We start from the raw sequence: 22,853 nt of genomic DNA, 5'->3' as shown, positions 1-22,853 counted from the left end.
TATCAAAAATGCTAAAAAGAATTAGTCAATATTTAAACGGGAAAATGTGTCACCTCTAAATATTCATTGAAGTCAGAGCTTAAAGATGGACAGCTTGTGCTGCAATAGCCTTGTGTAAGCAGGAACGAAGTGTCTTTAGTAAGAACAGCCGACCACGGGGGCAGAGCCCTTCCGAGCCTGCCTCATCCTAAACCGGAGGGGCTGGACCTCACTCATCACGGACCTCATTCATCCACCGCCCACAGCAGTCCACACGTGGCTGCTCTGAAGAGACCACAGCTTTTGTGTTATGTGCACACTGTTTGAGACTCGCTCAGAGCAGAGATAAATCAGCAGCCTGTGACATCACAGTCAGGACAAAATTAGACTGGTAATTACTAGCTCACAAAAGCCTAACTCAACTGTATTCATAATTTTCAGTGCAGATGTCACATTATCTTTTTAAAATAGTTTTTTTTAATGAAAGATGACATTTTATTGGTGAAGAAGCTACATGGAGAGTTTATTTACTTGCTGATTAGATTTATCAACGCGATGCCTGCTGTTAGCCTTTGGGCATAAGGATGACGAGGTGACAAAACCTGCAGTTAGGCCAAGGTATGGCTTCAGCTTATGACACGGGGCGTGGTCGGGGGACAGACAGACTCTGCTCAGAACCAGACAGCCTTGTCTATTCCAGGGCAGTGGGCAGGGCTTCCAACGGCAGCGATGTCAGAATTTACTGTGTGCCTGTACAGCATCTACCCAGCCTGGATGTCGGGGCCACCCAGGCTCCCTGCTTCCCCATGTGAGAAACGATACTGTAGAAACCACGCCCTCTGCAGAAAGTACAGGCCTCAGATTCTGGAATGGCTCTCTAAGTTGTTCAGTCTGTGACATCACGTTCGACCCTTTGTGACCCTATGGACTGAAGCACGCCAGGTTTTCCTGTCCTTCGCTATCTCCTGGAGTTTGCTCAAACTCATGTCCATTGAATCGGTGATGCCATCTAACCATCTCAACCTCTGCTGCCCCCTTCTCCTTTTGCCTTCAGTCTTTCCCAGCATCAGGGTCTTTTCCAATGGGTTGGCTCTTTGCATCATGTGGTCAAAGTATTGGAGCTTACTGACTCTGAGTGTGTGTCATATTTTGGCAGAGTGTAAGGGACTCAGGAGCCAATCTATGTAATATCAAGAGATTAAGTCTAGAGAGCTATTTGAAGGAAAGATTAAGCCCTTTCAAAGCATCTACTGTCACCCGAAGTACTCCCTATGGCTGAATCGGGAGTGGGGTTCTTGATAACTTGGCTTAAAACTATCCTCAGTCCTTATTCTTGGCCTCAGCTTCCTTTCTTTATGTTTGCCGACAAATGGCACCCCGCTCCAGTACTCTTGCCTGGAAAATCCCATGGACAGAGGAGCCTGGTGGGCTGTAGTCCATGGGGTCACGAAGAGTCGGACACTTCCTGAGCGACTTCATTTTCACTTTCATGCATTGGAGAAGGAAATGGCAACCCACTCCAGTGTTCTTGCCTGGAGAATCCCAGGAATGGGGGAGCCTGGTGGGCTGCCGTCTATGGGGTCACACAGAGTCGGACACGACTGAAGCAACTTAGCAGCAGCAGCAGCAGCTAATTAATGAAAAATATCATAACAGGAGAGAGGCCTTCTCCCTGCCTCATGTTGTCCTGCGATTACCGTCTCTTTCAGGGACAGAATCCACACATTAGAAAATGGTGCTTTCTGAATGTTTAGGATGAGGGTGAGCCTGCTAAATCTTACCCAAATGAACTCATCTCCAAAGATGCTTCTATATGTTTCAGAAGATCACAGTGCATCATATAAAGTGAGTCCTAAGTGGGCTCATTACAGCCACAAGCCTGAGCCTCCTACATCCAATTAATGTTAATCAAGCCAGCTTCTCTCGACATTCTCAAATTAGGAAAAAAAAGTGGGATGAGGTACACAACACAGTAGAGAATTTAGCAAAAAAAAAAAAAAGGAAAAAATTCAGTGGAAACAGAAGTCGCTTCCCTCATAATTGTCAAATGTACGTCTTCTATGCTGTTATTTCTGCCATTTCTCTTGGTTAAATCCCAAGGAAAGGGATTTCCTTAAATCACCCCAGTGTAAGTCAAAAGCACACAGATATGCTAAGCCCCAGATGTCTTGGCCTGTATTCTTAGCTTGACACAGAAGACGTTTAATTTTGGTGGTGGTGGTTTAGTTGCTAGATCGTGTCTGACTCTGTGCGACCCCATGGACTGTAGTCCACCAGGCTCTTCTGTCCATGGGATTTCCCAGGCAGGAATACTGGGATGGGTTACCTTTTCCTTCTCCAGATCTTCCCAACCCAGGGATCGAACCGACATCTCCTGCATTGCAGGCAGATTCTTTCCCCACTGAGCCACAGTCTGGAAGGGCACGAAGAGCTGCAAGAATTTTCAGTTACGTGGAGAATCACAACAGACTTCCCGTTTTCTAAGCTGGTGCTGATGTGACTTAGTGAAGAAGCAGGGACGTGCTGTGTCCAGGAGGGGCCCTGACCTCACAAACTGCCCCGTGGGTCCAGCGCCCTCGGCTCCTGAGGCTGCTCTTCTCAACCCTTCACGAGGTGCCCGGGCATGTGGATGCACTCAGGGCCCCCACGGACACAAAATTACTACTTTGAGAGTTAAGAAAACAAAGAAGAATTTCTCTAAATTTTGCATCACAAGTTTCATCTCTTTGTACTAGAATAATAAACATTTCAGTTTGGGGGGAAATTTTTCATTGTTCAGGGCTCTATAGGCCACCCAGACCCTCAGTCCAGCCACTGAAAGCCCTCTGCTCTCTGTGCAGTGACGACACTCAGAGTCAGCACCTCCAAGAGCAACCGGCCACCTCCCCCCAAGAATCTGTCCGTGCAGGGTCACCACGCCCCCAGGGCTCCGCCTGGGAAGCAGCCATGCCTCCCCTGGGCTGGGCTTCTGCATCAGAGCGTCGCCATCCCTGACATGCCTGCCCCAGGCCCAGGCTCCCTCTCCCTCTCTATTAGCTCAGTCAGCACCGCCTGCGTGCCTTGTCCAGTGTGCTGTCAAGTCCCCAAGACCTTCTCTGCAGTCCGTGCCCTGACACCGCCTCCCCAGAGGAGGCGCGTCACTGGATGACGGGAGACCGTGCCTCTCCCTGACTTGAGGAAAGTCAGCGCCTCTTCCCTTGTCTGTGTCCACACCTTCAAACCCCTTCACACGGACTCCCCAGGGGCGCCTCATCCCTCAGCATTCCTGTCACAGCGGCTGTCTGGCCCAGGCAAACCTCTCTCCCTCCTTCCAAGTGCCATCTGCTCTCTCAAGTCTTCACACTCAATTCCTGCTTCCTCTGCTCCCGGACGACTTCTAGGACGTCTCTAATCCACCAGACAAGTCCGGGTCCCTCCAACCACACCATCATAGTGCCCTGTTCTCATCCTGAGCAGCACTTATGAGTGAGTGAGTCAAAGTCGCTCAGTCGTGTCTGACTCTTTGTGACCCTATGGACTATATATATAGTCCATGGATTTCTCCAGGCCAGAATACTGGAGTGTGGAGCCTTTCCCTTCTCCAGGGGATCTTCCCAACCCAGGGATTGAACCCAGTCTCCCACATGGTAGGCAGATTCTTTACCAGCTGAGCCTCAAGGGAAGCCCAACACTTATGAGTTTATTCCAATTATTTATCAAGCTGTCTGTGTCATCTAGTCATGTGTTGACTTGACAGGGTCAGGGAACTTTCCTGCTTTTTTAACCATTCTCTCCCAAATATAACACAAGTCCAAAAAATGTTTGTTGATTGAGTACAGAGATGAATGAGTGAATAGGCAGATGAATGGATGAATGGAAGAATATACAAAGGAAAAGATGAATGGATGATGAGTGGACGGCTTGATGGACAGATTAATAGGCAACGACAGACAGGGATGTGGGTCTTTTATTCTGGGGGAAAAGGTGTATTCCACACTGCAGTGCTGGCAGTGTGCAGTCATCAGTACACCTTAAAAGGACCAGAGAGAAAGGGAAAAGGTGGCCAGAAAAATCTCTTTCACTCCACCATCACCAGTGGAGTGTGGGTCCAGCAGGCTTGGTCGTCTCCAAGCTCCTTGTCAGTGGAGGCTGTTTACAAGCTGTGACTCTAGTGGGGAAAGTGCTACATCTAACCCTCGGAGAGGAACCTGTTCTCCCCAGAGAGCATTTTCCCCACTGCATGTCTCTTAGCCACCCCTGTTGAAGCCACAGTCTCTGGAGTTCAGACCGCGCTGTGGTTTGAAAGAGTTAACGTGTTACCAAAGAGTGAAGAATCTAAATTCTTCCGCTTTCCACCAACAAGATCAGGTCTGATATGCAGGAAACTGTTGAAGCCTTCAAGCCTGGGATGAAAATTTTCCTGACAGGCAGATGCGTTTCTCAGCTCTAAGTAACAGTTGCCGAGAGATTCAGATACAGCAGCTGATTCCACACTCTGAGGACCTGCGAGTCAGTCGTGGGGGAGTCCCTGTCTGTCAGCATCACCGATTTCTTTTTGCTTTAAAATCAATATGTGCTCTTCCTCTATTCATTTCTAGTCATGAAACCTTCAATTTTAGTCAACCCATGTAATTTTTACTGTTTAGGATTTCCTCAGTGTTCAAAGAAATCACTAATTTATCACACAATACTTATGAAGATGGTTAGAGATCAGAGCTGTCCCCCTTCCCAGAGCCTCTTTCAGGCTTTCTGCCTGGACAGCAGTGGACACGGCCACTGCTGAGTGTGCAGGCCCCTGACCTAGGTGGTGGCTGTGAAAGCAAGTACAGCGTCAACAGCTCCTCTTATCCAGGAGCGTGGCTGATTCTAGAGGGGGATTACTACAGCCCAGGACTCAGGATGCAGCCCAGGGAGCACGCTCTCGTCTGCCCAGGAGGTGTGGGTGTATGGGGGCACTTCCTGCAGTGGAGCGGGCTACAGGGTATCCACTCTTCTTCTACGTGTCCAGGCCTTAGAATGTCACCGTCTGGAAGGGGAAGTATGGATTCTAGTCTTCACTTTAGGCCAAAATTTTCATTGTCATTATTCAAATGGTAGCCAGCTGAGCCAACAAGAACACAGGTGAAGAACACGCATATATAAAATAACGCACATGTAGAGGACCTTGATAATGCCCAGGGGGATCCAGCGTTACACAGAAGAGAAATAACTTGTAATGTTAGGCTTAAGACCAAGCAAAATAGAACAAGCAGGAAATACTGACCTTCCTTCTATCTTTATGGCAAACAGCACTATCATTTTGAGAAAAAAAAAAAGAAAAAAACTGTTTTATTGATTAAAGCCACTTGTATCCTCAAGAAGGAAAAACATGTGTGAATCATCTCAGATCTGTTATTTTATTTCTTTATTTTTGTTCTGTTTTTAAGTGTAACATTTCAGATCAGGGAGACAGGATCAGTCCAAACTTCTCCATCATGTGATACAGACTGTAAAGTACAATGTGAAATATAATATACACCAGACTGGGAAGGAATCTCTTATAGGGGAAATAAAATACCTTGCTCATCGCTCCCTAATAGTCAATGATCTGCTGTAACACACGAGTATCTGCAAATTGAAATCCTAATTGAAGAGACTCCTCTAAGGCCTTCAAAACAAGAAGGTGCTGGCACACATTCGTGGATATCACTGCTACGTGTAAAGTCATCTCTAACTTGGATTACATGTTTTAAAAATGTGTCCTTAGACATTTGAAAATTTAATCCAGATTAAGTGAGGAACTCACAGTGTTCTGATCAGGGAAGATGTGTGATGTGATTTCAATTTTTTTTAATTCCATGGCTTGCTTTGTGGCTCAGCATGTGATCTATCCTGGGAACGTAAATTGGTGCAGCCGCTATGGGTAACAGTATGCAGGTTTCTAAAAAACAAAACAAAGCCACCACATGACCCAGCAATCCAACTCCTGGCATGCATCTGGAGTACATTCTACTTTGAAAAGATGCATGCACCCCAGTGTTCATAATCGCCAAGACACAGAAACAACATGCGCGTCCAACATCCGTGAGTGGACAGAGAGGCTTCCAGGCGGTGCTGCTGGTAAAGAACCCTCCCGCCAGTGCAGGAGACATAAGAGACGTATGTCTGATCCCTGGGTCAGGAAGATCCCTTGGAGGAGGGCATGGAAACCCACTCCAGTATTCTTGTCTGGAAAATTCCATGGACAGAGGGGTCTGGTGGGCTGCAGTCCATGGGGGTCACAAGGAGTCAGACCCAGCTGAAGCAACTTAGTACACACACACACAGAATACTACTCAGTCATAAAAAAGAAATAACGCTGCTCAGAGCAACATGGATGGATCTAGAGATTATCATACTAAGTGAAGTAAGTCAGACAAGAAAGACCAGTATCGTAGGATATAACTTATGTGTGGAATCTAAAAGTGGATAAAAATGAACTTATTTGCAACACAGAAACAGACCCTCCTTTATGGTTACCAAAGTGGAAATGAGGGGTGGGGATAAACTAGGGGTTTGGGATTAGCAGATACAAGCTGCTACAGGCAAAATAGACAAACAGCAAGGTCCTGCTGCATAGCACAGGGAACTATTCGGTATATTATAATAACCTACAATGGAAAAGAATATGAAAAAACACACATAAATCTAACTGAATCACCCTGTTGTATAACTGGAATAAACACAGCACTGTAAACCACCAGGGAGAATGCATCCCCTTGTCTAATATATGCATGTGTTTTTTAGAATCTCGGTGAGATACATTTCAGAGATCCAGCTTCTGAGCCACGAATGAGCTTCTGGGATGTCCTGTTTCTTACTGTTGACGGAGAAGGCAAAGTACTCCCCGGATAGACACCCACTGACCCCAACACGGGGACAAGAGACAGCTCCTAAAATAGTTTTAGAAATCCCCCAGGGCTGATCATGTCCTTTGGAATGTCATGAATCCTCATCCTCTGAGGATTTTTGTGTCTTGCTTGATTTCTCACAAATAGCCATGACAGTCGAGTAAGTCAAGAGTTAGAACTCAGAACCAGAGTTTGCAGTTAAATGTTGGAAAGCACCCCATAAACCAGAGTGAAGTCTGAATTCAGAAGCCTGTTCTCGAAAGGTCACAGAACAACTTTTAGACGCCACAGAGTTTCTGGAATCAGTGACACACTTCAGAGAATTTTAAAAGTTAACAAAAAACCTAAGTATGTTTTCATCTGTTACTGTGAAGTTCTGGTTTTAGTCTACTGAAAGTTAAATGCTTCCCCCACCCCTAGGCATTACAGGAAAATAAAATCGTTCCTTAAAAATGTTTTTGTCTATTTTTTCTCAAAAGTTCAGAATTAATGTCATTTATGCTTCTGCAAGGAGATCCAACCAGTCCATTCTGAAGGAGATCAGCCCTGGGATTTCTTAGGAAGGAATGATGCTAAAGCTGAAACTCCAGTACTTTGGCCACCTCATGCGAAGAGGTGACTCATTGGAAAAGACTCTGATGCTGGGAGGGATTGGGGGCAGGAGGAGAAGGGGACGACAGAGGATGAGATGGCTGGATGGCATCACTGACTCAATGGACGTGAGTCTGAGTGAACTCCGGGAGTTGGTGATGGACAGGGATGCCTGGCGTGCTGTGATTCATGGGGTCGCAAACAGTCGGACACGACTGAGCGACTGAACTGACTGACTGATGCTTTCTTTGCACAGCACAGATATGGTGTGATCACTGTATCTCTCAGTTGCCTGTTTAAGTTCTATTTCAGGATGACGTGAATTCCTTTCTAGATTCAGCATGTCATCTGCTGTTCCTTGCAGCCGTCTCTTCTAAAGAACCAATCGCTGACCTCAGATGAACAAGGATACGGTTGAGGGTGAGGGACAGTGTGCTGGCTGGCCCGTCTTCCTCCGTGAACAACCTTTGGCTGTCACTCTTGTCTCCCTGCCTGGAGAATCCCAGGGACAGAGGAGTCTGGTGGGCTGCCGTCTATGGGGTCGCACAGTCATACACAACTGAAGCGACTTAGCAGCAGCAGCTTGTCCCATTGCTGTAAACGGGCACGCGCATGTGCACATCGCTCACTCTGCAGAGGCTGTAAGAACGCTCGTTTGCCTGAGCAGGGATCACGGGGAACACACCCTTGTCTCCGTGTAGAGAAGGTGGCAGGTGGGCATGGGGGACTCATGGTCAGGAGATGTGCCCAGGTGGTCCTGCTCCATCTTGTGAGCCAAATCCTACAGGGCCCCACGTGCGAGAGTTGCGGCCGCCTCATCCGCCGCTTTGCCAGCTCACACAGGGCAAACCCAAACCTCATCACTTTCGACGATTCTGAGGTAGAAAGCCGGGCCTGACCGCTGACCCTGCCTGCTTCCGCTTCCTGTGGTCCCACCCGCCAGGGAGGCCCTGGACGGACAACTTCCGGGGCCACTGCCGCTTCCGCCCCGCCTCACCGCCACTTCCGCCCCGCCTCACCGCCAGACCCGCTGGGCGCTGGGCGGAGGCGGCGCTTTCCGCCAGCGCCTGTGTGGGTGGCTGAGGCGACGGCGGGGTCCCAGCGCGGCTGCTCGGGAGTGAGAAGAGCTGGGGACGAAAGGGCTCGAGGGGACACGCGTGGGGGTGGGCACCTAACGCCCTCCCCCGCCACACGCACTGCAGCTGCCTCAGGGGAGCCTGCAGCCTGGCTGGCGTTTGTGGGTGAGGACATGCCTGGCCCGAGCGTCCTCCGGTGGCCGCCCCACCTCAGTCTGAGGGGAGCGCCCCTCAGGTCCCCGACGGCCGCCCGACCCCACCACCTCAGGGAAGGACAAGCTTCGGGTTGGAAGCCTCGGACAGACTCTGACTCGTTGCCGCCTGGCAAGCAGGCGGGCTGCCAGTCTGTCTGTCTGGACATGTTCCATTCCTTGCGTCAGAGGACACTGCGTACTCTGCAGCAAGAAATAGAGGAACAATTTATTGTTCACGGTACAACCCAATCCATTGTAATTATTTCAAGAAATAGGAGTGAGTAGGAAGGTTAGAGAGTAAAACTCTAACACTTCATCGCTAAGGCTAGGACTTAATCAGCTTGGGGAGGAAAAGCAGGAAATAACAGTTTGCAGGTAAGAGATGTGATGGGGCATCTCTGGCTGAATCCCACGATGACCTTCCCCGTGACTTGGGAAGACATGATATGCTGACATGCTCTTGGAGGTTGGAAATGCCCTGGTCGTGTACTTAGATCTGCTGGAATAAGTTTTCAAGGACCAGAGGAGGGAGACTGTTTACAATATGCTCTCGCATTTTTAATGTTTCCTTGACACTCACGGGGGAGCCTTGTCTTGAGGCCACAGCTCACTCGGTGCAGAGTAAACGTGACGTGTGTGCCTCTCCTGCTTGGCAGACTCTGAATATCCTAATGAATTACACCTTTCACTGTGTAATCATCCCTGTAAATGTTTTCTAGAAAAATAAAATGTACTAGATAGAAAGTAAGATATGCAGATGACACCACCCTTGTGGCAGAAAGTGAAGAGGAACTAAAGAGCCTCTCGATGAAAGTGAAAGAGGAGAGTGAAAAAGTTGGCTTAACATTCAGAAAACTAAGATCATGGCATCCGGTCCCATCACTTCATGGCAAATAGATGGGGAAACAATGGAAACAGTGAGAGACTTTATTTTGGGGGCTCCCAAATTACTGCACATGGTGACTGCAGCCATGAAATTAAAAGATGCTCCTTGGAAGAAAAGTTATGACCAATGCAGACAGTGTATTAAAAAGCAGAGACATTACTTTGCCAACAAAGGTCCATCTAGCCAAAGCTATGATTTTTCCAGTAATCATGTGTGGCTGTGAGAGTTGGACTATAAAGAAACCTGAGTGCCAAAGAATTGATGCTTTTGAACCATGGTGTTGGAGAAGACTTGAGAGTGCCTTGGACTGCAAGGAGATCAAACCAGTCCATTCTAAAGGAAATCTTGAATATTCATTGGAAGGACTGAAGCTGAAGCTGAAACTCCAATACTTTGGCCACCTGATGCGAAGAACTGACTCAATGGAAAAGACCCTCATGCTGGGAAAGATTGAAGGCAGGAGGAGAAGGGGACGACAGAGGATGAGGTGGTTGGATGGCGTCACCAACTCAATGGACGTGAGTCTGTGTCAGTTCCACGAGTTGGTGATTGACAGGGAGGCCTGGCGTGCTGCAGTCCATGGGGTCGCAAAGGGTCAGACACGACTGAGTGGCTGAACTGAACTGAACTGAGAAAATAAGATAATTCTATGAGTATAATATCTCGGATCGTAGTTAGCTTTATATTTTCTGTCTTAAAAAAGGATACACACACACACATCCACATGCACAGAGAGGCACACACACAACTGGGAGGGCAAGAACCTGTGTGAACCCCAGGGCTGTGGGCCGAGAGCAGCCAGGCCCTGGGCAGCTCCTGCACGTGCCCTGAGGTGTGGTCTCCTCGGACTCACAGCCAGTGCTTGGCCTGAACGAGTGACCTTCAGGGAGATTATGATGTAAAGAGAACACAGAATGTCCAGAGGCCCGGGGCAGTGAAGGTGGCCCTGGGGACAGGAAAGGGAGCCTGCAGTGCGTCCTTCCCTGACCGTGAGGACCGGTCCTGGCCTCCTCTGACGGGGCAGAACATCCTTCCGACACTCCAGCCCCTTTGTGTGTGAAGCAGAGACCTAAATAGCAGCACAGATGAAAGCAAACCACAAAACAGCCCTGTCTTCATGGCTTTCTTCCTGCTGCTTCTGAACCCACTGCACTGCCGCGTACTGGTTGGATAAAAAAGGTTTCCACGGGGCTGGATTTAAATAGAAAGGTTAGGAAGACTGGTGCACAGCTTTAAAACGAAAAGAGAAGATGATAAAGAAAAGGCAGAGGAAACCTAATTATGTATACATATATTGCCAGAGAGGTAGACCAGAAATGGTGACTTGGGTATAAACTTAAAAAAAATGCAAGGCACATAAACATATATAGACGCTATTCGCACGCATGCACGCGTGCTTAGTCACTCAGTCATGTCCTTCTCTGTGCCACCAGGCTCCTCTGCCCATGACATTTTACAGGCCAAGAATACTGGAATGGGCTGCCATTTCCTTCTCCAGCAGATCTTCCTGACCCAGGGATCGAACCCGTGTCTCCCATGTCTCTGGAATTGGCAGGCAGATTCTTTACCCCTGAGCCACCTGGGAATCCCTAGATGAATAGATACATTTGCTGCTAAATCACTTCAGTCGTGTCCAACTCTGTGCGACCCCATAGATGGCAGCCCACCAGGCTCCCCCATCCCTGGGATTCTCCAGGCAAGAACACTGGAGTGGGTTGCCATTTCCTTCTCCAGTGCATGAAAGTGAAAAGTGAAAGTGAAGTCGCTGAGTCATGTCCGACTCTTAGCGACCCCATGGACTGCAGCCTACCAGGCTCCTCCATCCATGAGATTTTCCAGGCAAGAGTACTGGAGTGGGGTGCCATCGCCTTCTCTGAGATACTATTTATTACAATATAAATATAATTATATGTAAATATTTATACATTCATGTTATGTAAATATTTATATATTCACATACAAGTATTTACATATTCTAAGTATATACAATCTAATATAAAGTTTTGATAAATTTGCATTATTTGCATAAGTTTGGCTTAAAACTGACAGTAATTTAGGAGTGTTGAAATAAGATGCACAGAGATGGCTATGCAAGGATTTTTATAAAACGGTTACTTCAAAAAATGAATCATTGTCCAGAGGACTTCTGTCCTTTCTATCTAGAAAATAAGGAAACCTAAATGTTTGTCCAGTCCCACCCAGCCAGTGACAACCTGGAATATTTTCAGGCTTATTTTCTTATGTTGACAAAACAGTCATAGGTACCACGAGGCAGACTTGGCAGTCCTGGAGCTGGTTCTAATGAGCACAGCCCGAGTTACACAGACGCTGTGCAGCTGAATAAGCATGTTCAGAGCGTGTTTCATATTTTTTCAAGTAATTTTTATGATGTATTATGCAGTCTGGCTTAGAGATTAGGGTATCTTCTTCTTTTAAACATCAAGGAAACGGCTGTGATGGATGCTAGGGTCAGAATGAAATGCCTTCCCCGTCACGCATGCCCGAGGTGGAGAGGGGCTGGCAGTGATGCCCGAGTACCAGGAGTGGGTGGCAAGGACCCAGCCCCGCCCTCCTGGGGCCGCCTCTCAGGGCTGGTGAGAGCAGTCACCCAGCCTGCCCTGTGCAGTGCCGTGGCTGCTCACCCACCCCTGCAGGCACGCGTGGCCATGGAGCTAGATGGGTGAAAAGGCTTGTCTGTAGGGCTGTGGGCTGTCCCTGTGTCCTGACCAGGTATATGTAGGGCTGCGGGCTGTCCCTGTGTCCTGACCAGGTATCTGTAGGGCTGTGGGCTGTCCCTGTGTCCTGACCAGGCTGCGGGCTGTCCCTGTGTCCTGACCAGGTATCTGTAGGGCTGTGGGCTGTCCCTGTGTCCTGACCAGGCTGTGGGCTGTCCCTGTGTCCTGACCAGGCTGCGGGCTGTCCCTGTGTCCTGACCAGGTATCTGTAGGGCTGCGGGCTGTCCCTGTGTCCTGACCAGGTGTCTATAGGGCTGCGGGCTGTCCCTGTGTCCTGACCAGGTGTCTGTAGGGCTGCGGGCTCTCCCTGTGTCCTGACCAGGTGTCTGTAGGGCTGCGGGCTGTCCCTGTGTCCTGACCAGGTGTCTGTAGGGCTGCGGGCTGTCCCTGTGTCCTGACCAGGTGTCTGTAGGGCTGCGGGCTGTCCCTGTGTCCTGACCAGGTGTCTGTAGGGCTGCGGGCTCTCCCTGCGTCCTGACCAGGTGCAGCCGCCCAGGGACTGTCCTTGGGATTCAGGCATATAAGTGCTACTGGCGTGAACAGCACGTCTGACAGTAAAGCTGCCCCACTGTTTCCGTGCTTTCTCTGATTTTCCTCCTGCGTTTGCTCTAGATTAATCAGTGAGCTGACACCCATCTAAACAGCAACCGTATTATACACACGGTTGCTTGATAGCAGTGCTTCTGCAACAAAACTCCAGACACGGCCCGGTGTGACCTTAAACGTCCCCCAAGGCCGCCTGCTCTAGATATGAGGCTCTTGTCAGTGTGACACTTGGAGCAGGAACGGACGGATCTACACTGTCTGTTACCTCCCCTCTGAAGCCATCGCAGCCTCGTGACGGCTCCACGATGGATGGTCTCCCTCAGCAATGAGACTCGGCCACAACTGGGTACCGCAGTGATTAGCATTCAAAACCCATCGGGAGCTGCAGCTGAACTCCAGCTGCTAGCAGCCTTGAAAAGATCCAGGGCTTGCAAATCTCTCAGACAGAGGCATTTTGGAGATGAACGTTCCATGACCAAATCACGTCCGATGTACACTCGCCTCCTGATGATAATGAAGCCCTCAGTCAGGCAGCCATTGCAGCCTGAAGGCTTTCAGGCCCGCACCAGGGTCAGAGGCTGTCGAAGCTGCGGCAGGACTCAGGCTGCAGCCCCGAACAGCGCACAGCGGCACCCGCAGGCTGGCAATGGCCCTGGGCGGGTACACGGGGGGAGTGGGGGGGCCACCGGCCCGTCAGCTGCACCCCAGGCAGGGTCTGGCCTTCTGGAGTCTGAAGGCGAGTGAGTCACAGGAACCTGCAGCTCAGTCTGCTCGGGTACACGTCCTTTTCAGTGGGAGCCACTGATCCTGCCAAGAAAATTTCAGCTGTGACCTGACAGTGACTCCCAAGGACTCCGGGTTCTCTCTGCCCCAGAGGACTGGAGCGGCAGGTTTGTGGTTCACAGGCTGACAGCCTGCAGACAGGCTGCTGACTCTTCCGAGAGCGGAAACGGTGGCCGCTGGATGCCGGCGTCACAACGGGACCGCTGGGGCCATGGTGGCTGCTCCGGCCACCTGGGACCCCTCACCAGACAGCGCATCGCTGCTGCTTGAGACACGGGCCCATCTGCTGCCCTCTGGCCACCAGCAGCCGGTCCAGCTTTGAATTTTAACAACTCTGCTTTTCCCTTCCCCCTCAAGAGAGAAACACAGACATCACAAACTTCAAACCCCAGCTGGATCTGTCATTTTAAGAGCCAGATAGAGAATCGGTCAAAAGCAGCTGTGAGGGGCCACTGAGGGGAGAGCTCCCCTCTGACCTGAGGGGACACAGAGTCCACCTCCCACACTCTGCAGGGCCTCGCGGTCCCGAGTAAGTTACTAGAAAATCGAGCAGAGTGGCAGAAATGTGTGACAATGATGTCTCCACTACAGGCACAAAGAAGAAGCCTGAGTACAGCTGTGATTCACGTGGCTCCCAAACGAGACCGCCGGAGCAGGCAGGGCCCAGGAGAGCTGGAGAGAGGGCAGGGCTGCCCGCCTCCCCGTCTGTCCTCTGCGATGCCCTGGTCACTGGAAACCCGAGAGGACGTGCCAGCATCAGAGATCGTGTCCCAAGGTCACACCCCAGGTGGACCACCGAAGGGTCAGTGCTCCCCTGGGTGGCTTCCTGGTGGCACCCGGGTCATTCAAGGAAAAACAGATGGTGTCCCCGTCATTCACAGACTGCCCAGACTGCCCTGTCCCCTCCTCGGTCCAGTCAGTTCCAGCAGCTGGAACCGGCCTCGCTCTGCTGCTGGGATCTGATGTGTCCCTTGGCCCAGTGACCGGGGGCGGGGGGGGACTTGGGTCCACAGACAACCTCCCTGGGCTTTGTACCCTGCGTGTTTCCCCTACCTGCCTTTCTCGTTCTTTCCTCCCTGCCTCCCTCCTGCTCTTTCACCCCTTCCCTGAAACAAGTGATTGTTCCCTGATTATATCCTCGAGAGGAGCAAGTTATTATCGTATAAAAAGCACACAGAGTTGCCCCTGCGATGCCGCTGGGGTGAAGTGGGCGTGAGGAAGCCGTTCTCACAGATAGGAGGCTCCGCTCGGACACACATAGCCCTGCGAGGACGTCACTGCTGAGGCCCACGTGTCTTCACACTGCTGAGCATGTGGTGGATGCCAGTGCCCGAGGCGCCGGAGCCGAGCGGCTGGGACAGGCCGAACCCCGAGCCCCTCAGAGCCCCCGCCGGTGTGACAGGTACCCCCATCCCCCGACCCTGCATCTGCCCAGTGAGTGGTTCTGTGCAGCTCGTCTGCCTTCAGCAGCCCCGCAGGGAGCAGGAGAGCACGTGGTCAGTCTGGCAGGACGCTGAGCTGCGGGTGAGGGGCTGAGACTTGAGCCCCGCCATGCTGCAGACCCCCGTGTGCATGTCTGCAGTGCGGCTCACCTGCGCCCACTATCTCTAAGGTCACCGCGGGTTCACGGTGCTCCCAGTGCACACCCAGGCCTCCACTACCCAGCCCAGCCCAGCTGCCCACCGTCTTCACCTCAGCCTCTGCACCGTCCACTTCTTACAATAACCGGAGTTCACGTCTGCCACCTGCTTTCCCTTCCCACCCTGTGGCCCTCCACCCGCCCTCCCTGTAGGGGAGGCTGAGACTGAGGGGGTGAGTGGGGAGCCAAGGTCTAAGGCCTCAGTTATCCCTAGGAAGATGCGAGGCTGGGCTGTGAGGAGTCCCTGAGGGCTCCCTTCTTCGGGCCTGGGTCATCCCTCCAGGAAGCAGAGAAGACCTTCAGATAAAAGATGAGCCAACCTGTCACACTGCTGGTAACTTAGGTTTCAGCTCAACTTTTGGACATATTTTAAAACTAAAGCAAATGGAGCCATTCTTAACACTAGTAACTGAAATCTAATTCAGATTTTCGGTGTCCATCCACTGCATACACTTGGTAATGCAGGAAAGTAAGTCAATGTTTACTTACCTAACCTTGCAGAAGACTCTTGAGAGTCCCTTGGACTGCAAGGAGCTCAAACCAGTCTATCCTAAAGAAATTCAGTCCTGAATATTCATTGGAAGGACTGATGCTGAAGCTGAAGCTCCAATACTTTGGCCACCTGATGTGAAGAACTGACTCTTTGGAAAAGACCCTGATGCTGGGAACGATTGAAGGTGGGAGGAGAAGTGGACAACAGAGGATGAGATGGTTGGATGGCATCACTAACTCGATGGACATGAGTTTGAGCAAGCTCCGGGAGTTGGTGATGGACAGGGAAGCCTGATGGGCAACAGTCCATGGGGTTGCAGAGTTGAACACAACTGAGTGACTGAACTGAACTGAAGTCAATATTTAACTTAGAAAGCGCAGCTTGGAGGTGAAGTCGGCAAGCCCTCTCTTTCTCTGACCTGGTGACTTTGGCTTTTTTTCCAAAAAAGCCTCAGAACCGCCCCCCCTCCCCCTCCCTGCCCCCAGCTTTGTTACAAGTGAATTTTTTCTTAGGAATTACATCCTAGATAATGCTCATTTGTTTTGAACATTAATAACATCCAAATATCTGTTCCATTCCAACACCTGGAGTTCCCTATATTATCTGAGTGGTTTAACAGTTTCAGTCTTATTTTTATTCAAAGATGCAAAATACACAAACAAGCTTCCAACGTGAGAAATGTGCCCATAGGAAGTAAGGAAATGGGAGAGGGAGGAAGAGGAAGGAAGGAAAGAAGGGAGGGAGGGAAGGAAGAGAGAGGGAGGGGAGGGTGCACAGGAAATCTCGCTAAAACGTGACCAGTGGTGTTGCCTGCACTTTGATGGGAGGCCCATCAAGATGGATTTAAAATATGTAAATTGGATTCGGAAGTCAGAATTCAGTGACATTAATGAGTTCGGCTGAAGCTGGAGGAGGTTCAGGAAGTCCGTGGAAGACTGAAGGCAAAATGAAGAGCTGAAACCACCTTTTGAAGAGGTTTGAAGGAGAAAGCAATGTGGACCCACTGTGCGCCGGCTCCGGGGGGCCAGGTGGTGACCAGGTGGGAGGAGGGGCCCATAGGAGAACACGCAGATGAACCTGAGGGCTGAGGAAAGGGATCCTGTGGGCGGGAGCACGTGGGTGAGAGGGGGAGCGGGGAGGGGGGCAGAGCAGAAGGGGAGAGGGCCTGGGATTGGCTGTGAAGGGGGTGCAGCCTAGGAGGGTCTGGAGTACTTCTCGACTGTCCACGTTCAGTTTTATAACTTTCAGTGGAGGCATCGCAGCTTAGCAGACATCGCGGTGAGAGGACCATGCTTTGCTTCCTACGTGTGCGTTTATACTGGAAGGGCTTAATTTTACTTAGACTGTGATGGAAGAAGAAGCCTTCCAAAGTGCTTTTCCTTACCCCGGGGCTTGAGACCCACTCACCACCTGTTGGCTGAGCCACTCTGCCTAAATAATACTTACATTAATTAAGATTTACTAGCTCGATGGCTTAGGAAATTACAAGTGATACACTCTGGCACTGGAAATTAACGAGGCATCGATTGATCACCTAAAGGATGAAATGCTATAGTCAGGCTCAAAGGTCTCTGCTTAGGATGACTTTCTTCAGAGAGTATTGGGTTGGATTTTTATAATTGGTAAAATAATAAAAGTTCATCTGCATTATAATCTCCCATGTCAAAAGTACCCAAGGAAGGTCACTTTCCTCCTGGAAGTGGCTCGGTGTCAGTGTTGGATGCTAAAATGAATGGACTTATTGTCCACAAGGCTACAGTCTCTGTCCTTCAGAACACTTAGATAGGACCCAACGGTGCTTCTGGAGTCCTATGTTTAAGATAAACAGTGTGAGATAATACATGTGGCTAATTCACAAAGTGATACAGCAGAAACTAACGCAACAGTGAAAAGCAATTATATTCCAATAAACACTTTCTCTGTCTATAGATAACCCACCACTTCCTGAGGACCCACAAACAAAGAAGGCTCCCTAAGGTCAGCCCGTGTTATTATGAAACCACACTTGCCTGCCGCCATCCGTCCCAGGCCAGGATTTGGACCCAGACTGTCTGACGCCAAAAACCTTGATCTTTCCAGGGCAATATACTGTCTTCAGTTTCTAAGCCTTCTTACTCAGCAAATACTGTGCACTGGACCCTGGATAAGCCTCCGTCGGTGACCTACGGCATCTCCCCTGTCCTGTGCTGGCACCTCGTGGAGCTGTCTGGACCCACTTTCTCTGCTCACAAAGGTCCCAGACTACTTGACTTTCCACTTCGGATGTCAACTTTGTACAGCTTTGTTTTCCGTCAGTGTCATTTCTCACTTCTGACAGTGGATGCTGGTCTCGGGCATCTGGTTGTTCAAAACCTTGTTCCGTCACTTACTACCTATGCGACTTCATTCTTTGAAGCTTCACTTTGTTATCCATGAAAGGGAGATGGTACCATCTCTAGACCCTCAATAGTGATCAAAGGGAGGTGCTAATATCTCTAGGCCCTCAAAAGTGATCAAGTGAGAATAAACATCAACTCACTTAACAGGTATCTGGAGCAGAGAAGACAGATAGACACATAGATTTCAAAATATTGTTATTTCAAATATGTTGCTCCTTGGCACAAAATGGATTTCTAAACTGCACATAAAACCTGTAAATATGATTTTTAAAATTCAGAATGAGGAGGCTGGAAAGCTCTCCTAAGAGGATATTTCTGAGTTATAATTCAGCTATAATTTCTGAATTATAGCTCATGGATTCAGGACATCTATTTGATTGTATAAGGCCTGCATGTATCTCTGGGCCTCTGTGTTTTCAATTGCAACCTGGAAGGAAAAGCATGTTCTCAGCAGCTAACAGGCAGGGGGAGGTGGCAGAAATTAGTTATTCATCTCAAGGTCAGGGTGGCTACCACCTGGATCCTCAAACATCAAGGTAGCACAAAGCATGGATTCACCAGGCAGAAATCTGGTTTCCTGAAAAGGTGGTCTTCTGGTTTTCCAGAGCACCCCAAGAAAGGAATCATGCTTTGACCAGAACAAAAGGAGTCTACTCCCAAATATCTATATAAGCACATGCAAATTGACTGAGAATTACATGTTTTCATGTAAAATGTTTTCAAAAATGTCATACCATTCAATTCTCATGAGCAAGTGTGAAAAATGTCTAATTTAAAAATTAAATGTAGATTGGGGATTTATTGCAGTTTATTTTGATTCACTGGAGCCGTTAAAGTGTTCTGATCCCTCCCAAAGAGCATGAGGCTGGTTTTCAACCTCTGACGTCTGCTTTCACTTTGCAAAGGTCAGGGCAGAGGAGGGGACTCTGGGGTCAGAGCCGGCTTCTGGGCCCTGGGGCAGCCTGACGGCACGTGAGAGACTCCATTCAAGGCAGAGCGGATGGTCCTGGTGGGGACTAAGATGCTGCAGTGTTCCCTGTTGAGACAGGAGGCCAGTCGGAGGATCTTGGGGGAGACGAGGAAAAGAAAGCATGTTCTAACTGAACTTTGTCAGGATTTCTAGTGAAAACAAAACTGTTTTTCTTTGCTGCTCATTTCTATCCATTTCTATCAAGTCCATCTTGGACCACAGAATTTTGATCATGGTAAAATGGTTTGGCAAAATATGTGTTCTGCTAAAATGCTGATTAAGTAACTGCTCCAATTAGATATTATGGCTACTCAGTCATTCAGAAACGTGGAATTTGAAGACATTTTTATAAAATAAAAAATAATCCTGATAGTGAATGCACTGTCTAAAATTGTAAGAGTAATTATCAGTTTTGTTTTTTAGGTTTTACATCGGCTCTTAAAACTCTATGATGAAATCATGTAGTGTAGTGAGAGCACTTTTAAAAGGAAAAGTGATATATATAGATAGATGGATAGGAAGCATTATTATCATTATTCATAACTTAGTTAATAAGAATATATCAAGTAGCCTATCATTTTATCAAGTAATTAAGCAAACTTAATATGCCCATGGACTAGACTTCTATAAGACAAGCATTTAATGAAATTATCTTGTCATTCTGAAGAGTTTCCTGTCACTTTTAAGGGAAATGGCAGGTAGTGAGAGTAAGTTGTAATTAATATTGATTTAATCATTGCTGTTGGTTTTTAGTCTCTAAGTTGTGTCCAACTCTTTGCAACCCCATGGACTGCAGCACACCAGGCCTCCCTGTCCATCACTAACTCCCGGAGCTTGCTTAAACCCATGTCCATTGAGTCAGTGATGCCATCTAACCGTCTCATTCTCTGTCACCCCCTCTCCTCCTGCCCTCAATCTTCCCAGCATCAGGGTCTTTTCCAATGAGTTGGCTCTTCACATCAGGTGGCCAAGGTATTGAAGCTTTGGCTTCAGCATCAGTCCTTCCAATGAATATCCGGGGTTGATTTCTTTTAGGATTGACTGGCTCGGTCTCCTTGCTATCCAAAGAACTCTCAGAGTCTTCTCTAGCACCACAGTTAAAGCATCAATTCTTCAGCCTTCTTTATTGCCCAACTCTCACATTCATACATTCAATTTTACTATGATTTTCACAAAGAACACCATTTTTAATATGTTTTTTATTGACAAAGTCAGAACTCATGAGAAGTTCGGATGACATATGCATTGGACATATGAGAAAAGACACCAGATGGAAATTGAGAAAACCATACACATTTCCTGACTATTCCAAGAAAGCAAAAATGCCATGGTTTTCCTTCTTATAATTTTATATGCTTTTCTTATAGGATAGGATGCTTTGCTTTTGCTTTCATTTAATTTAAGAGAAAATGTCTGTTGCTATAGAAATGTGTTTTCATGCTGAGCTTGTTATCACACTGGCTAGTCTTTGAGATTTGTCAACAGTAGTCAGGGCCTCTCTTAGGACTAGATTGGGTCTTATTTCCATAAACCTTAACCAAAGCAGACGAAGGAACTGCTGTGCAGATCTTCAGAATCTCAAAGACTTCAGATGTGAGTTACACACTGAGCCCTGAAAGGGACTTTACACCTGGGTCCTTGTTCTGGGTCCCAGTCCTCTCTCTCCAGTGACCTCGAGAAGATTGTATTCACCGTCTGGGTGGGCTGGCAGCTCTCAAGGCTGCATTGAGGTGGTTTCGGTCCCTAAAGCTCTATTCTCCTGCATCACATCTGTCCTGTGAGCCAAAGCAGTGAACGGCACGCCCAGATCACACCGGAGCCCTGCCAGTGGGTTTTGGAGTGTTGTCAGTGAGATGAATCTTAAATACGCCTTGGCTCTTGCAGGCAGATTTAAGTAAAAAAGCTTCTGATTCCCTGTCCTCGTTTCCTGGGAGAAGATCTGCAAGGGAAGACTTGGCAGGTGCACAGGGAGCCGTGAAGCAGCACCCAGCAGGGAGTCACCTCACCGGGAATGTGTGTGTTCCAGGCCGTCACCCCTGGGCTTCTCCCCACAAAACCCACAGGCCCGGTGAGAACCCGGTCCCCCTCACACGCGAGCCAGAGCCGAAGCCCAGCCAGCCTCCATCGCTGTGCTGACTCCAACTGAATTTGGATGAGTGTACGGGGCTCCGTTCTCATTTAGGGCTCTGCTTTCCCTGCCCCCTCTCTCTGTCCTTACATAACGTGCACATGAACGCACAGGCACACTGGCTCACACGCAGCGTACACACACGTGTGCACACACTTGAAACCACTCATAAACATCAACATGGAGCCACAGGCAGCAATGGCAGTGAGTCATCTCCCGGTCTTCCCGTGACAGGTGGAGCCAGAGCATCTGTTCCCTGGGAGTCAGGGGACAGAGTGTTTGGAGTCTGCACCCTAACCTACAGGCTGTTCTGTTGCTCACTGCAGCCCTGGGACTGGTGGCAGGGAGATAAATGGCCTTAATCGTGGGAGATTCCCTGGTGGCTCAGCTGGCAAAGCATCTGCCTGCAATGCCAGAGACCTGGGTTCGATCCCTAGGTTGAGAAGATCCCCTGGAGAAAGGAATAGCTACCCACTCCAGTATTCTGGCCTGGAGAATTCCATGGAATATATAGTCCATGGGGTGGCAAAGAGTTGGACGCAACTGAGTGACTTTCACTCTATAATTGTGGAAGAAGTGTAATCTAACGTCTGAAAGAACTTCTAAGAGCATGATAGGAGTCCTCCGGCTTGTTTCTCAAGTTAATAAGGACAGACGGCTGTAGTGAACGGCCAGGGCAGGGCCAGCAGATGCTCCTGGGACCTGTGTCCCAGAGTCAGGCCGAGCCAGCATCTCAGGCCTGGGAAACACCCGGGGAAGCCAGCGGGGCCAGCATGGTGCCGATGGAGCGGCCATTCACCTGAACTACGGGCACAGCGAGGGGGCTGGAGCTGAGGCTGGAGTCCCAGGGTGACTGCTGGCTCCAAGCAGCTTCAACAGTCCAGGGTTCGGGACTCTTCTGCACGCTTGGCACCAAGACTGAGCAGACCCCATACAACATGACTGCTCTCACTAGGGTCACAGGTGTGCATGAAGAGGTGGTGGGGGATGTCCTCCTGAAGGGCTGGAAACACCCTGAAATTACCTGCACAGCAGGTGTGTGTGTGTGGCCTGAGCTTCCCTTCCAGGTCTCAGGTGTTCTGGAAGTAGGGACGAAGGTGCTGCCTGTGTTCGGGCCAGCTCCCCTCCTGCACACACCCATGCCCGCTTGCCAACAAAGCCAACACTTAACGCCATGCTTCAGCAGGTGGGCATGTGTCCCCTGCACAAATCTGTGGGGCCCCTGACCTTCTGTTGTGTAAACAAGTATACCTGTGGGATGGAGAAGCCAGGAGCAACTTCTGGACTTGGAGCCCCCAGCAGCCTCCAGCCCAGTTAACCACCCAGATGACCCTAAACCCCAGACGCTACCCCCTTAACCCCCTGCACTCCCTTCAGGGAATGGCTGGGAGTGGCTTTTCCTTAAACATCCTTCTGGGCAGTGCCTCCTTGTCCTCCCCTCGCCCCACAGACATGCAGGAAGACGCTCATGAGTTCACAGTCTGCCATGCTCGGAGCTGGACCAGCTCTCAGAACTGGGGCTCCAACTTCACAGGTGGACAACCGTGGACAAGACCCCACCCACTCACTTCACACCTTGGATTCCTCACTGCAGACAGAAAGAATCG

The 22,853-nt window shown here is 49.4% G+C and overlaps 1 protein-coding gene and 1 long non-coding RNA gene across 26 annotated transcripts in view; one reads left to right on the top strand and one right to left on the bottom strand.

Moving 5' to 3' along the window:
- Positions 1–22,853, bottom strand: part of MYT1L (myelin transcription factor 1 like) — a 398,154-nt gene that overhangs the window by 217,428 nt on the left and 157,873 nt on the right. The window lies entirely within an intron of this gene.
- LOC139184669 (uncharacterized) lies at positions 8,434–21,585 on the top strand. 2 transcript variants are annotated; one of them, XR_011568249.1, is made up of 3 exons: positions 8,434–10,783; positions 14,230–14,440; positions 17,700–21,585. It is a non-coding gene; the product is annotated as an uncharacterized lncRNA (long non-coding RNA). The 2 variants fall into 2 exon arrangements; XR_011568248.1 differs by having other exon boundaries at positions 14,230–15,040; positions 17,700–21,584.

Source organism: Bos indicus, chromosome 8 (assembly GCF_029378745.1).
Source record: "Bos indicus isolate NIAB-ARS_2022 breed Sahiwal x Tharparkar chromosome 8, NIAB-ARS_B.indTharparkar_mat_pri_1.0, whole genome shotgun sequence".
NCBI classification, from domain to species: Eukaryota; Metazoa; Chordata; class Mammalia; order Artiodactyla; family Bovidae; genus Bos; species Bos indicus.
This window is presented reverse-complemented; position numbering and strand designations above follow the sequence as displayed.